Genomic DNA, 13,544 nt, shown 5'->3' on the forward strand with positions numbered 1-13,544 from the left:
CTTAGTGGTACAGCACTTGCCCTGTATGTATGAAGCCCTGGGTTCTAGTCCTAGCGTCACCACAACAGGATGAGGCAAATGTAATAACAGCTGGGATGTGAGCAGTTGACAGAGTGCTTGCTCAGCCATGCACAAAGCCCTGGGTTCAATCTCCAGCGCTTCCTATACTAGCAATGGCAGCACAGGCTTGTAATCCCAGCATGCTGGAGGTGGACTCCGGAGGATCAGAATGTCAAGGTCATCTGCAGTTGTATAACGTGTTTGGAATCAGCCTGGGACACATAACACATGTCTCAAATGATAATGACAGCCTCTGGATTAACACACACACACACACACACACACACACACACACACACACACACACTTTCCCAGCCATCTTACATTATGTTGTAGATTATATGTGACACACTCTTGGCTCCTCTGTCCATGGGACTGATGATGGTGGTTAATCTTTATGGTCAACTGGATTGGATTTAGAATCAGCTAGCAGATTGGTGAGGAGCACTCTGAGTGTGTCTGTGAAAGTCTCCCAGAGATACATGGGGGAGGGAGCACCATCCCATGAGCCTGGGGTTAAACAAAGTGAAACAGCAAAGGAGAAAGCCAGCTGTGAGCTGTGTGTTGACAGCAACTGTTCTCAATTTCCTGTCTGCTGTAAGGTGACAGCTCTCCTCCACATCCACTCCAACCCCACCGCCAAGATGTCTGCTCAAGCAGATAGGGTCTGGTACCCGTGACTGGATACTCTGAAGCTGTGAGTATCTTTCTGCTGTTAAATTGTTTCTGGTCTCAGCATCAACACACGCACGCATGCTCTCTTCTTCAGGACACGGTGGTTGCTAGTGTCTTTCAACATCAGTTTGTGACCCGGCGGTAACTCTTGCCATCTTTGCCTCCTCACAGGACCCAGATTCACCCATCTTCCTCCTGCGATGTTTTCAATTGCTGGTCCTTGTACAATTCTCTTGCTGCAACATCTGTTACTTCCGGTTTCAATGCCCTTGTGGCTTCTGCTTACTCCTTCTGTCTTACGTCATTCAGTTTGGGACCACCCTATCCTCTCACAGACTCACAGACAGACATATTATACACGAATGAAGATCCAATTGGTTGGCCAGTTGTCACCCAATCAGAGCTCTCACCTCGAGTGACCTCAGTGGTTTCCGGCTTTGTGTACGCCTTAGTCAACATCAGCCAGACATGGTAACTTTCGTAGTTTGCTTCAGCTGTCCCCTGGAAAGGGGGAAGCTCACTGAGAAACCGCTTCCATCAGACTGGCTTCTGAGCTCATCGGTGGGGCATTTTCTTTTTGCTGGTTGATGTGGGTGGTGCCTGCCCTGGGAAGGTGGGCCTAGACTGTCCATATAAGGAAGGCAGCTGAAGGTGGGCCTGTAAGTGAGCAGAATTCCTCCACAGTTTCAGCTTCTGCCTAGAGTTCTTCCTTTGGCTTCTCTTGATAAAGGACTGTAAAGTGTAAGATGAGATAAACTCTTTCCTCCTCAAGTTGCTTCTGGTCATGGTTGCTGTGGATAGCGCTCTGTGTAAATAAAATTCTGATTGGCCAGTGGCTAGGCAGGAAGTATAGGCGGGACAAGAGAGAAGAGAATTCTGGGAGGTGGAAGGCTGGGGAAAAGAGACGCTGCCAGCCACTGCCATGACAATGAAGATGTAAAGGTACGGGTAAGCCATGAACCAAATGACAAAGTATAGATTAATAAAAATGGGTTGATTTGAGATAAAAGAAGTAGATAACAAGAAGCCTGCCACGGCCATACAGTTTCTAAACAATGAAAGTTTCTGTGTGTTTACTTGGTTGGTTCTGAGCGTCTATGGGCCTGGCCGGTGAGAGAGATTTGTCCTGACTGTGGGCCAGGCAGGAAAACTCTAACTACACATGGTGTTTATCACAGCAGTAGAAAGCAGACTGGAAGAGTGGTACGCACACTTGGGAGGTAGAGACATAGGATCACAAGTTCAAGGTTATCCTTGGCCATAGTAAGTTCCAGGCCAGCATGGGCTGCATGAGACCCTGTTTCTATTAGAGAGAAGAGAGAGAGAGGAAGCAGCTATGTGAACAAACTCCATCTTGAAGAGACTGTATTGCATTAGTAGGGTGTTAATCTTAATGGCCTTTAAAGGGTATTTTAGACAAAAATCTCACCTCAAGAGGAATATCTCAACCAAATATAACCAAACAGAAGTAAACAATATGATCAACTCTGGTCAAGTTCTCACTATTTTAGAAAAAAACTACCACTATTACAGAATGTCACCAATTGTGTGGTAGATCCTAATCTCAGAGGTGTTAAAATGAAGGCTATACCCTAGCTGCTGCCTAATCAATGCCCTACTGTATTCTTAATAAATTATGCTGGATAAAACCATAATGAAATATGTTAAAATGTATAGGAAGAGAGATGCCTCAGAATTTTTTGTTTACTTGTTTGTTTGTTTGTTTGTTTGTGGGGTTTTTTTTGTTTTTTGTTTTTGTTTTTGTTTTTGTTTTTTTGGTTTTTCGAGACAGGGTTTCTCTGTGTAGCTTTGGAGCCTTTCCTGGATCTCGCTCTGTAGACCAGGTTGGCCTCGAACTCACAAAGATCTGCCTGCCTCTGCCTCCCGAGTGCTGGGATTAAAGGAATGCACCACCACTGCCTGGCCTTGTTGTTGTTGTTATTATTATTATTATTTGTGTGTGTGTGTGTGTGTGTGTGTGTGTGTGTGTGTGTGTGTGTTTTAATTTTACACATCAGCCATGGGTTCCCCTGTCCTCCCCCCTCCTACCCCCACTCCCACCTTCCCCACATCCCCTCCCCTCCATTCCCATCTCTTCCAGGGCCAAGACTCCCCTGGGGATTCATTTAAACCTGGTGGATTCAGTACTGGCAGGTCCAGTCCCCTCCTTCCAGGCTGAGCAAAGTGTCTCTGTGTAAGGCCCCAGGTGGAGCTCCAGGTGTCCAATTGTCGAGAAAGAGGAGGGACTGTAAGAGCATGAATTGTTGAGACCAAGATTGGAAAAAGCTCAGGGACAAATAGCCAAAGGAATGGAAGCACATGAATTATGAACCAAAGGCTGTGGAGCCCCCAGCTGGAGCAGGCCCTCTGGATAAGTGAGACAATTGAATAGCTTGATCTGTTTGGGAGGCATCCAGGCTGTGGGACCAGGACCTGTCCTTAGTGCATGAGCTGGCTGCTTGTTTTGTTTTTTTTTGAGACAGGGTTTCTCTGTGTAACAGTTCTGGCTGTCCTGGAACTTGCTTTGTAGACCAGGCTGGCCTCAAACTCACGGAGATTCACTTGCCTCTGCCTCCCGAGTGCTGAGATTAAAGGTGTGTGCCATCACCACCTGGCTCAGAGTTTTGTTTTGTTTTTTGTTTTTTGTTTTGTTTTTTCAGGGTTGATTTTCTTTTAAGGTTTAAAGACTTTCGAATGTCTCTGACCCAATATCTCAGGACCCTTATAATCAACTTGAGGTTCACAGTGCTATTTCTCTTCTCAACTTACCTGCTACAAGAAACCAAATCTTCCAGGTCCAGCTAGCCAGGTTGTGATACACTTTGAGGATTGCTAACTCCTGTGATTGATTTAGGTCATCACTTTGGCTACTGGTAACAGACACTTAAGTGAGCAGCGTCTCAAACGTCAAAGGGGCTTCTTTTTTTTTCTTTCTCTGATTAACATTTTCTTTTAGACAGGGTCTCACTTTGTAAACTAAGCTGGCCTCAAACTCATGGAGTTCTACCTACCTCCTGAGTATTGGGATTAAAGGCATGGACTTCAGATCCTTCTCTTAATGGGAACTGAACTCTTGGCTACAGCAATAAGTGAAAGAAAAGAGACCTCGTCATTTTGAAGCTGAGGGGTTAGTACAGTTGGGTGGCATAGGGATGTGCCATCACTGTAACGCTTCAACATTAGAATGGTCACCTTAGCATCCACCTGCTACTGGCCTTAGTTCCAGATACTGAGGAAGCTGTCCCAGAACCCTGTCACCACAGCCATGCTGCCATCAACCACCTCCAAGCAGCTGGCATAGTTGCTGTGTTCCACTGAGACAACTGCCCATCAGTTCTGAGTGTGTCTCAGACATGCAGCTGAAGGCTGAGGCTTTTGTAACTAGTGAAAGACACACATCACATCCGCTCACTATTATTAAATTTATTTAATTTTGGTTTGGGGATGTTCGTCTGTTTTGTTTGTTTTGGGTTTTTGTTTTGTTTTGTTTGAGACAGAGTCTCTCTATGTAGTCCTAGCTGACCTGGAGCTTGTTATGCCTCAGACTCAAAGAGATCCTCCTGCCTATTCCTCCTAAATATTGGGATTAAAGGCATGTACTACTGGACTGGAGAGTTGACTCAGTGGTTAAGGGATCTTATTGTCCTCGAAAAAGACCCAGGTTTGATTCCAGGAAATCACATGGATAGTCACCACCTCCTCAGGCACCAAGCACACATATAGTGCACAGATGCAGACACATAAAATAATAAAAACAAATCACAAATATATATATCACATCTAGGATTTTGTTAGTTTGTTTTGTTTTGTTTGTTTGTTTGTTTCATTTTTCGAGACAGGGTTTCTCTGTAGCTTTGGAGCCTGTCCTGGAACTCACTCTGTAGACCAGGCTGGCCTTGAACTCACAGAGATCCTCCTACCTCTGCCTCCCAAGTGCTGGGATCAAAGACATGTGCCACCACCACCTGGTTGGCACATCTGTTCTTAAAGAAGGAGTCAGATGTGATCCCATATATGATGTTGTCATCAGAGTAGGGTCATAAGATTTTGGTCTCCATGAAAGTTGGACAGCCTGTACGGTCATCTGAGCTGGTGGCAAAAGCATTGCCATTGGGAAAGAGAGAGATGTCACTGGTGTCATGGCCTGTAAAGGTCTATGGGCACACCTCCTCTTGGACATTGCCAGTGTTTGCCTGAAGCATCACAAGATCCAGAAACAGTTTGGTTTTAGGGGGTGAAAGACAGACTCATGATATCTCCATTATGTCCAGTAAATGTGCTTGTCTGATGACTGATCTTGATGTCCCACAGAGCACGAGGTGTCTGCAGACCTAGTGAGGATCAGATTGTCATCCAGAGTCTGGCAGCAGGATGACCTGCCAGCTCACAACTCAGGTGCACATTCCCCTCGTGAGTTTTCAGATCGCAAATGGAGCAGACGTGATCCAGGCCACCCCAAGCTGTATAATTCTCAGAAGGAGTATATGCACAGGCCATGCCCCAGGAGGAGTGCAGAGGGATGACATGAGCCTTGTTTGTAGTGTCACTGTCCCAGATGATGACTTTCCCTTCCTGAGGAGTGCTGATCAGAAGCCCGGAGTCTGTGCCCCAGGGCAGGGCATGAATCTTGGTCAGGGACCCCTCAATGTTCTCCTGGTAGACGTAAGGGCTCTTCCCACGGGGTCTATGGTGTTTGTGACATTTACACCTGGGAGCTGAACCTGCTTTGCTTTGCCAGCATCTCTAGTTTGGGTCTCAAGTTATTTGGCAGCTGCTCACACCCACTCACTGTCGTATCTCAGTGCTTTCCACATCCCTCAAAGCCTAGGATCTTTTCACATTTTTCCCTTTTAAACATTAACGTTTATTTACTTGTCTTGCAGAACAGAGGTGCTGTGTGCACAAGTGTAGGGGTCAGCAAACAACTTACAGGAATCAGTTCTCTCCTTCTACTGTGCCAGTCTGGGGGATTGACCTCAGGTTTTCAGGCTTAGTGCCTGACACCTTTCCCCACTGAGCAGTTTCTCCAGCCCTGAACCCATGCTCTCGTCTGATCTCCCCCTCACCAGGCCTGGTATGCCCATGACGCTATCTGGTCTTCATGGTTGGGGTGCTGGCAGCCTGTCTGCTGCCACCTCCAGGCAGACATCAGGATGAACATGGTGGTTCCTGTTCTGGGGTTTGTTTCCTGCTCACCAGACAGTTATTTATGGGAAGTAAATAACCCATAGCTGTACCAATGACTGTGCTCCTCAAGGCTGTCCAGAGTGCTCTTTGGATGTTGTTGTTAAAGTATCTCCAGGACTTAATGTCATCTATTCTAGACAGTAAGGAAGAGCAGGTAAGGGCATGCTCACTCCCTACAGCATGCCACCAAAGTCCACCATTTTCCTGGCCCTGGACATAGGCCATCATTAAATCATAGGGACAATTTAGATGGAGGGAAAGCTGAAAAACACAGTCTGGCTAAGCTGCCATGGCCTAGACTAAAAATCTATTGCTATACATGAACAGGAAAATAGGCTGACTCAGCCGGGAATGGGGGCAAAGAGGCAGGTGGGACGCTATGAGTTTGAGGCCAGCCTGGTCTACATAGTAATTTCCAGGATAGCCACATGTAGAGAGCCTTTGTCCAACAAAAGGGGTGGGGGACTAACTCACCATCTCTGCCACATACTGGGTCAAGCATGTACATCTGAGCTTTGCTCAGCTTAGCTATGGCAAGAGAGTATGGGGAGAATATTTGTTGGATGTCTTTCCATCGTCCATTCATTTTACCTCCTTCCCTTGTAATAGTTGATTTTCTTGACACCTTATATTCTGAAGTGATCTCTAAATGTCTCAAGTTGATTGACATGTTCTAACCTCCTGTCTACAGGGACCTAGGCCAAGCACAGGCACCACACCTGAGCTGGACAAAGCTTTGCAGAAGTACGTGTTGAAGGAAAGCCACAGAAGAGCCCTTGCCTGTGTCGGAAAGTCACAAGGCTGTGAGTGTAGCCGCTGATGGTGCCATCTGCGGAGGACCCTGTTGAGGATAGAGAAGAGATGAATCATTGCCAGCCCCTGCAATCATTTTGGATGCTTGAATTCCTTCAGCCCTTGCTTCCTTAGGCCCTTGTGGCAGAGAGTGTATGGATTCACAGTTTCAGGACTAAGCCCAGGATTGTGCCCTTTAAGAATTCACCCATGCGCCGGGCGGTGGTGGCACATGCCTGTAATCCCAGCACTCGGGAGGCAGAGGCAGGTGGATCTCTGTGAGTTCGAGGCCAGCCTAGTCTACAGAGCTAATCCAGGACAGGCTCCAAAGCTACAGAGAAACCCTGTCTCGAAAAACCAAAAAAAAAAAAAAAAAAAAAAAAAAAGAAAGAAAGAAAAAAGAATTCACCCATGCTTGGTAGCATGTGGTCATGTCACAGAGAGATGAGGGTTACAAGAAATACTTTGGCACTTCACAAGGGCTCCTGATGACCGTGCCAAAGGGAGCAAGGTGTCTAATTCAGGGCCTTTGTTGAATCTCCTGCCCAAACCACTGTAGACACGTGGGAAATGGAGAAAATTAGGTGCCACTCAAAAATAAATGGCAGAATCTTGGAGGAACCCCTGTCATCTGTGAGACAGGGGAGCTGGATAGAAATCAGCAATGAAGAATTTCTTAAACAAGAGGGTGCGTGAAAAAAGAAAGTACTTTGAACTTTCCCCATCTGTTCCAGCTGTTTGCCTCTGACTCATAAACAATTACATGGTCATTGATATTTCCCATTGCTTCTGTTGGCTTGTTTAATGATTTAACGATATTTCTAGTGCGGAAGGCCGGAGGTAACAATGCTTGCTAATTTCAGCACCCAGGAGACAGACAAGATTCCTACAAGTCTGAGGTTAAATCTGAGCTACAAGTCAGTTCCTGGCCAGCCTGAGCTACATAGTGAGTTCCCACCCAGTTAGGGTTATGTAGTGTGATCTTGTCTTAAAGTAAACACGAAACAAAATTTCCATAGTGAAGGAAAGTTTCCATAGAAGGGAGGGCAGTGGGGAAGCGGATCAATTTGAACAAGGTATGAAGACACAAATATATGAAAATATCATGATTAAAACCATTACTTACTGGGTGGTGCTGGAGCACACCTTTAGTCCCAGCACTCAGGAGACAGAGGCAGGCAGATATCTGTGAGTCTGAGGCCAGTCTGGTCTATAATTCGAGTTCCAGGACGGCCAGAGAACCCTGTCTTGAAAAACTAACAAAACCCAAACAAACCCATTACTTATTATATCAACTTAAAAATTTAAAAATGTGTCGGGCAGTGGTGACGTACGCCTTTAATCCTAGCACTCGGTAGGCAGAGGCAGGCAGATCTCTGTGAGTTTGAGGCCAGCCTGAGCTACCAAGTGAGTTCCAGGAAAAGGTGCAAAACTACACAGGGAAACCCTGTCTCGAAAAACAAAAAACAACAACAAAAAATAAAAAAAAATATTTCCATGGTGCTTCTGATATTTTCTGTCCTTTTCTAAGTTTTTCTCTCTTTTGTGCCTCTGGGTGCACATTTTAAAGCCGAAACGGTGGTTATTTTTAAATGCTGCACATTATCCTTTAGCGTGTCACTCTGTCGTTCTCTGAAAAGCCTCCGACTGCCTGTTCTGTCTGCAGCCTCCTCTGAGGGGTTCTGTACAGATGCCTGGAACAACTGGAGCTTGAGAGCTGCCGTAAGAAGGGAGCTGTTTGCTCTGACTCCTCAGCCCCCACTGCATGTCCTTTGACACGCCAGTTTGTAGCCTCTCCTGCTAGAAGTAGCGTGCACCTCTACTACATGGGCAGAATGGAATGTGGGCGGGACCACCAGCGGGCAGTACCAATACACATAAAACAAAAATAAATCTTAATAATTTTTTTTTCAGAACTGAAGTACTGTATGGTGCCTTGTGTCTGTCTCTATCATTGTCACCAGAGGAACATGCTGGGCCACCCACTGGTTTGAAAAAAAAAAAGGTGTAAGACACAAGGAAAAAATCCTTGGTGGTGTGCCAATCTACATCAGCTGCCCTCTAGGCACCCCTTGCTTGTGTGAGTGAAATAAATGCTTATATTAGCATGTCATGAACAGGATGAGTTTTTATTTTATTAAAAATATTCTGTGTGTGTGTGTGTGTGTGTGTGTGTGTGTGTGTGTGTGTGTGCAAGTGTTCCACTGCACACTTGTGGAAGTCACATGACAACTCTGATGTCAGTCCTTGCTGCTGGCCTTGTTTGAGGCAGGACCTCTTCCTTGTCACTACCCATACCGGGCTAGCACGGACCTGTCTTCACTTTCCACTTGCTATAGGAGCACCAGGGTCACAGGGGTGAACTGCCACATCTGGCTTTTATGTAGGTTCTAGGATTTGAACTCAGGTCCTCACACTTGCCCAGCAAGCCTGTTATGCATTCACTGATCCATTTCTCCAGCCCAGGCTTTTTTGTTGTTTGTTTGTTTGGTTTTGTTGGTTTTGTTTATTTTTTGAGATGTGGTCTCATATGGGGAAAGAGTGACCACTGATTTACGATGTAGCTGACTATGACCTTGAATTCCTTTAAAAAATAAATAAATAAAATGCTTTACTTACCTCACATTTCTCTTGTGAAGATTTTCTTTCTTTTTTTTTTCCCCCAGGGCTGAGGACCGAACTCAGGGCCTTGCGCTTGCTAGACAAGTACTCTACCACTGAGCTAAATCCCCAACCCTAAGATTTTCTTTAAAGAGCATTTAAAAAGTAAGTCTTGAAGAAAGTATTCTTTTTACTTCCTGTAAAATCTTTCCATCTTGCCGGTAACAAACCACGCTGCTGTAAAGCTGGGTTTAATCATTAACAAGCCTAATTTTGCTTCTGTCAGCAATGAAACTACTAACCCTGATCAGAAGGGCTGGAACTTTGATTGGGAATTTCACTCATAGCTTAGTCTCTGCACACTCTCAGCTGATAAAATCAAGTCTGGTACATGACAGCTATCATCTACGTAACTGCAGACAGCCATGGCTGTCTTAGGACCTCGGAATGACTTGTCTGAAATATTAGTTATTTGGGTGACAACTCCAACAATGGTGCTGTCAAAGCTAGCGGTAAGACAGTGTGGTGGCCTGGCCACTAGGTGGTTTTGTTTTTTCCTTGCTGTTTTTGAGACAGGGTCTCCACTATGTGGAACAAGCCTGCAAGGAAGAACTCACAGAGATCTACTTATCTCTCCCTCCCAAGTGGGAGGCATGCACCACCAGGCTCAGCTCAGGTTATTAATTTTAGTGTGTGTGTGTGTGTGTGTGTGTGTGTGTGTGTGTGTGTGTGTACATGCACGTGTATGTGGGAATGTGTGTGAAGATCAGAGGACAACCTTGTATGCCATCTTCAGGAACACTGTTCACCTCCTTTGAGACAACATCTCTTACTGGCTTGGAGCTCATTACTTAGACTAGGCTAGATCAGATGGCCAGTGACCCTCTGGGATCAACTTCCTCAAGGCTGGGATTATAAGCACAAACCACCATGCCCAGCATTTTAACACGGGTTCTGGTGACTGAATGCATGTCTTAAGGCTTGCAAGGCAAGTACTTTATGCACTGAGCCATCTCTGCAGCCCCTCCATTATATTATTTCTCTCTCTTTTTCCCTTTCTTCCTCTCTCTCCCCTTCCTACCCCTCTGTGTCTGTGTCCATGTCCGTGTCTGTGTGTGTGTGTGTGTGTGTGTGTGTGTGTGTGTGTGTGTGTATGAGAGAGAGAAGTAGACCCAGGGCTCATGCGTGTTAGGCATGCTTAGCACTGAGTCACACTGCTAGCCTTATTATTGCAAGCCACTCTCTATGGATGACATAACATTAATAAAGCATTCACAAAACATTATAGAGATTTGGAAACATTTCCTCAAACACAGGAGAGATCACAACATCCAAAAGTGAACTCTGGAAAGATAATTCCTGTAGGATTCGGTAAACAATTTCAGGAAGGCCTTTGGTGAACGAACTAGAACTCTGAAGGAAGAGCAGGAAAGAACAGGCTGAGGTGAAAGGCTCTGACCTGTGGTTCGAGAAGGATGGACTTCATGAAGAGCTAATATACAAAAAGGGATGTAAGTGTGGGCTGGAGAGATGGCTCAGCCGTTCAGAGCACTGGCTGCTCTTCCAGAGGATCCAGGTTCAATCCCCAGCACCCACGTGGCAGCTCGCAACTGTCTGTAACTCAAGTTCCATGGGATCCTACACTCTTACACAGGCGCACATGCAGGCAAAATAGCAATGCACATAAAAACAAACAAACAAAAACAAAAACAGAGGGAGAGACATAAGCTCACATGGACAAATTCACGAAAACTTTCAGATTTAGAGGTAAAGGACCAAAAGTTTACAACAAAGAAGCAACAAAGCAAAGTAGCATTCCCACCCCCAAAATAACAACAGTTGAAGAGACACCAGTTGCCAATGGCTAGAATTGGTGAGCCTGTGGTACAGTGCCAGCCTAGCACATGTGAAGCCCGGGACTTATTCTAGAGCAGTGGTTCTCAACCTTCCTAATGCTGTGACCCTTTAATACAGTTCCTTATGTTGTGGTGACCCCAACCATAACATTATTTTTGTTGCCACTTCATAACTGTAATTTTGCTACTGTTAGGAACTGTAATGTAAATATCTGATATGTGGGATATCTGATCTGTGACTCCTGTGAAAGGGTCATTTGACCCCCCAAGAGTCTGGACCTCTGGTTGAGAACCACTGTCCTACAGTACTACAAAGAAAAGACTGGCCGGGTGGTGGTGGCAGCAGTGCACGCCTGTAATCCCAGCACTTGGGAGGCAGAGGCAGGTGGATCTCTGTGAGTTCGAGGCCAGCCTGGGCTACAGAGGGAGATCCAGAACAGGCACCCAAACTACAGAGAGACCCTGTCTCGAAAAACCAAAACAAACAAACAAACAAACAAACAAACAAACAAAAACACAAAAAAACAAAAGAAAAAAAAGAAAGAAAGGAAGAAAAGAAAGACTGATAGTATGCCATCTTCCCGAGGAGAGAACATGGTGGAGCTTAGGGCTACTTGGGTTGGTAGCAGGTTGAAAGATTTAATGTATCACAGGAAAGACTCATCTGGAGAAAATATTTGAATTAAGAGCTGCACATAGCCAAGTGTAGGGGCACAGGTAATTCCAGTACATGGAGAGAGAAGCAGGGGGTTAGCTGCAGGTTCATGGCCAGCATGATCTACACAGCAAGCTCATGGTCAGCTTGGGCTACACAGAGACACTGTCTCAAAAACCAACAGAGAAAGCCTAAGAAGTTGGACCTATGCAAAGTTAGAGAGCTACTTAGGGTCTGGGAGTACAGCTCCTGGGAAATAATTGACACAAGACAAAGGGTAGTGTCTAAAGCTACGTCAACAGCAAAATATCTGTGACTCAGTTATGTGCGTGCCTGAGTTTACCAGAGTCTGGAGTCACGTAATGGTCAGAGAAACCAGAACTCATTTCTGAGAAGGCTTGGATTTGGGAACATCTCTGTGTTTCCTCCAAGAGATGAAATGAAGTCAAACCCTCCAAATGGGGAAGTCTTGCCATAAGCTTAAATAATTTTTATAAACATGGTTACAAAACTAGATTTTAATTTCCCACTTAAAGGGGCTGGAGAGATGGCTTAGTGTTACTCTGCTCTTGTGGAGGATCCGTGTTCTGTTCCTAGCACCCACATGGTGGATTGAAACTATCTACAATGCCAGTTCCAAAGGATCTGACCCTCTCTTCTGACCTCCAAAGGCACCAGGTATGCACATATATACATGCAGGCAAAACATGCATGCACATAAGATAGATAAACCTAATATATATATACATACACACACACACATATGTATATATATATATATTAATTTAAAGGACTGAAGAGATAACTTATTTGTAAAATGCTTGCCTTGCAAGCATGATTTGAGGTTTAGCTCCAGAATCCACATAAAAAGAGCTGCACTTGGGGCTAGAGAGATGGCTCAGTGGTTTAAGAGCATTGACTGCTCTTCCAGAAGATCTGGGTTTGATTCTCAGCATTCACATGGCAGCTCACAACTGTCTGTAACTCCAGTTTCCCGGGATCCAGTACTCTTTTCTGGCCTCCCTGAGCACTAGGAACACATGTAGTCTCCTCCTCCTCATCTTCATCCTCATCCTCTTTCTTCTCCTTCTCCTCCTCCTCCTTTTCAGCTTTTCATCCTTTCTTCTTCTTCCTCTCCTTCTTCTTCTCCTTCTCCTTCTCCTTCTAGACAGGGTTTCTCTGTATAGACCTAGCTGTCCTGGAATTTGCTCTGCAGACTAGGCTGGCCTTGAACTCAGAGATACCTGCCTCTGCCTCCCAAATGCTGGGATTAAAGGCATGCACCACCACCTGGACTCGTTTTTTTTTTTTTTTTAATTTAGATTTATTATATATATATATATATATATATATATATATATATATATATATATATGAGTGTTTTGCATGCACCTTTGTATGTACATCATGTGCGTGCCTGAGGAAGAAGTCAGAAGAAGATAGTGGGTCCTCTGGAACTTGGCATCTAGCATTACAGACAGTTTTGAGCCACCACGTGAGTGCTGGAAACCACTCAGGCCTGTTTCGGCGTGACGAAAAGAGAGCTGCTCTGCCATGTCTTCCCTGACTGTGGTTGGAACCCCCTCAGACCACCAGCCAAAGTAAGTCTCTCTTTCAGCTGCTTCTGCCATGAATTTCACCATGGTGACCAAAGGTCACAGAAGTCCAAGGTGCAGTCAATGCCGCGTTCTCTGCTGTGCCTCTTGGTGGAGCAGCCT

At 45.3% G+C, this 13,544-nt stretch overlaps 1 pseudogene; it reads right to left on the bottom strand.

The window, feature by feature from the left end:
* Positions 1-640: 640 nt before the first annotated feature.
* LOC118588684 lies at positions 641-5,819 on the bottom strand (annotated as a pseudogene).
* Between the last annotated feature and the right edge of the window lie 7,725 nt (positions 5,820-13,544).

The sequence above is a fragment of the Onychomys torridus genome, chromosome 8 (genome assembly GCF_903995425.1).
Source record: "Onychomys torridus chromosome 8, mOncTor1.1, whole genome shotgun sequence".
NCBI lineage: Eukaryota > Metazoa > Chordata > Mammalia > Rodentia > Cricetidae > Onychomys > Onychomys torridus.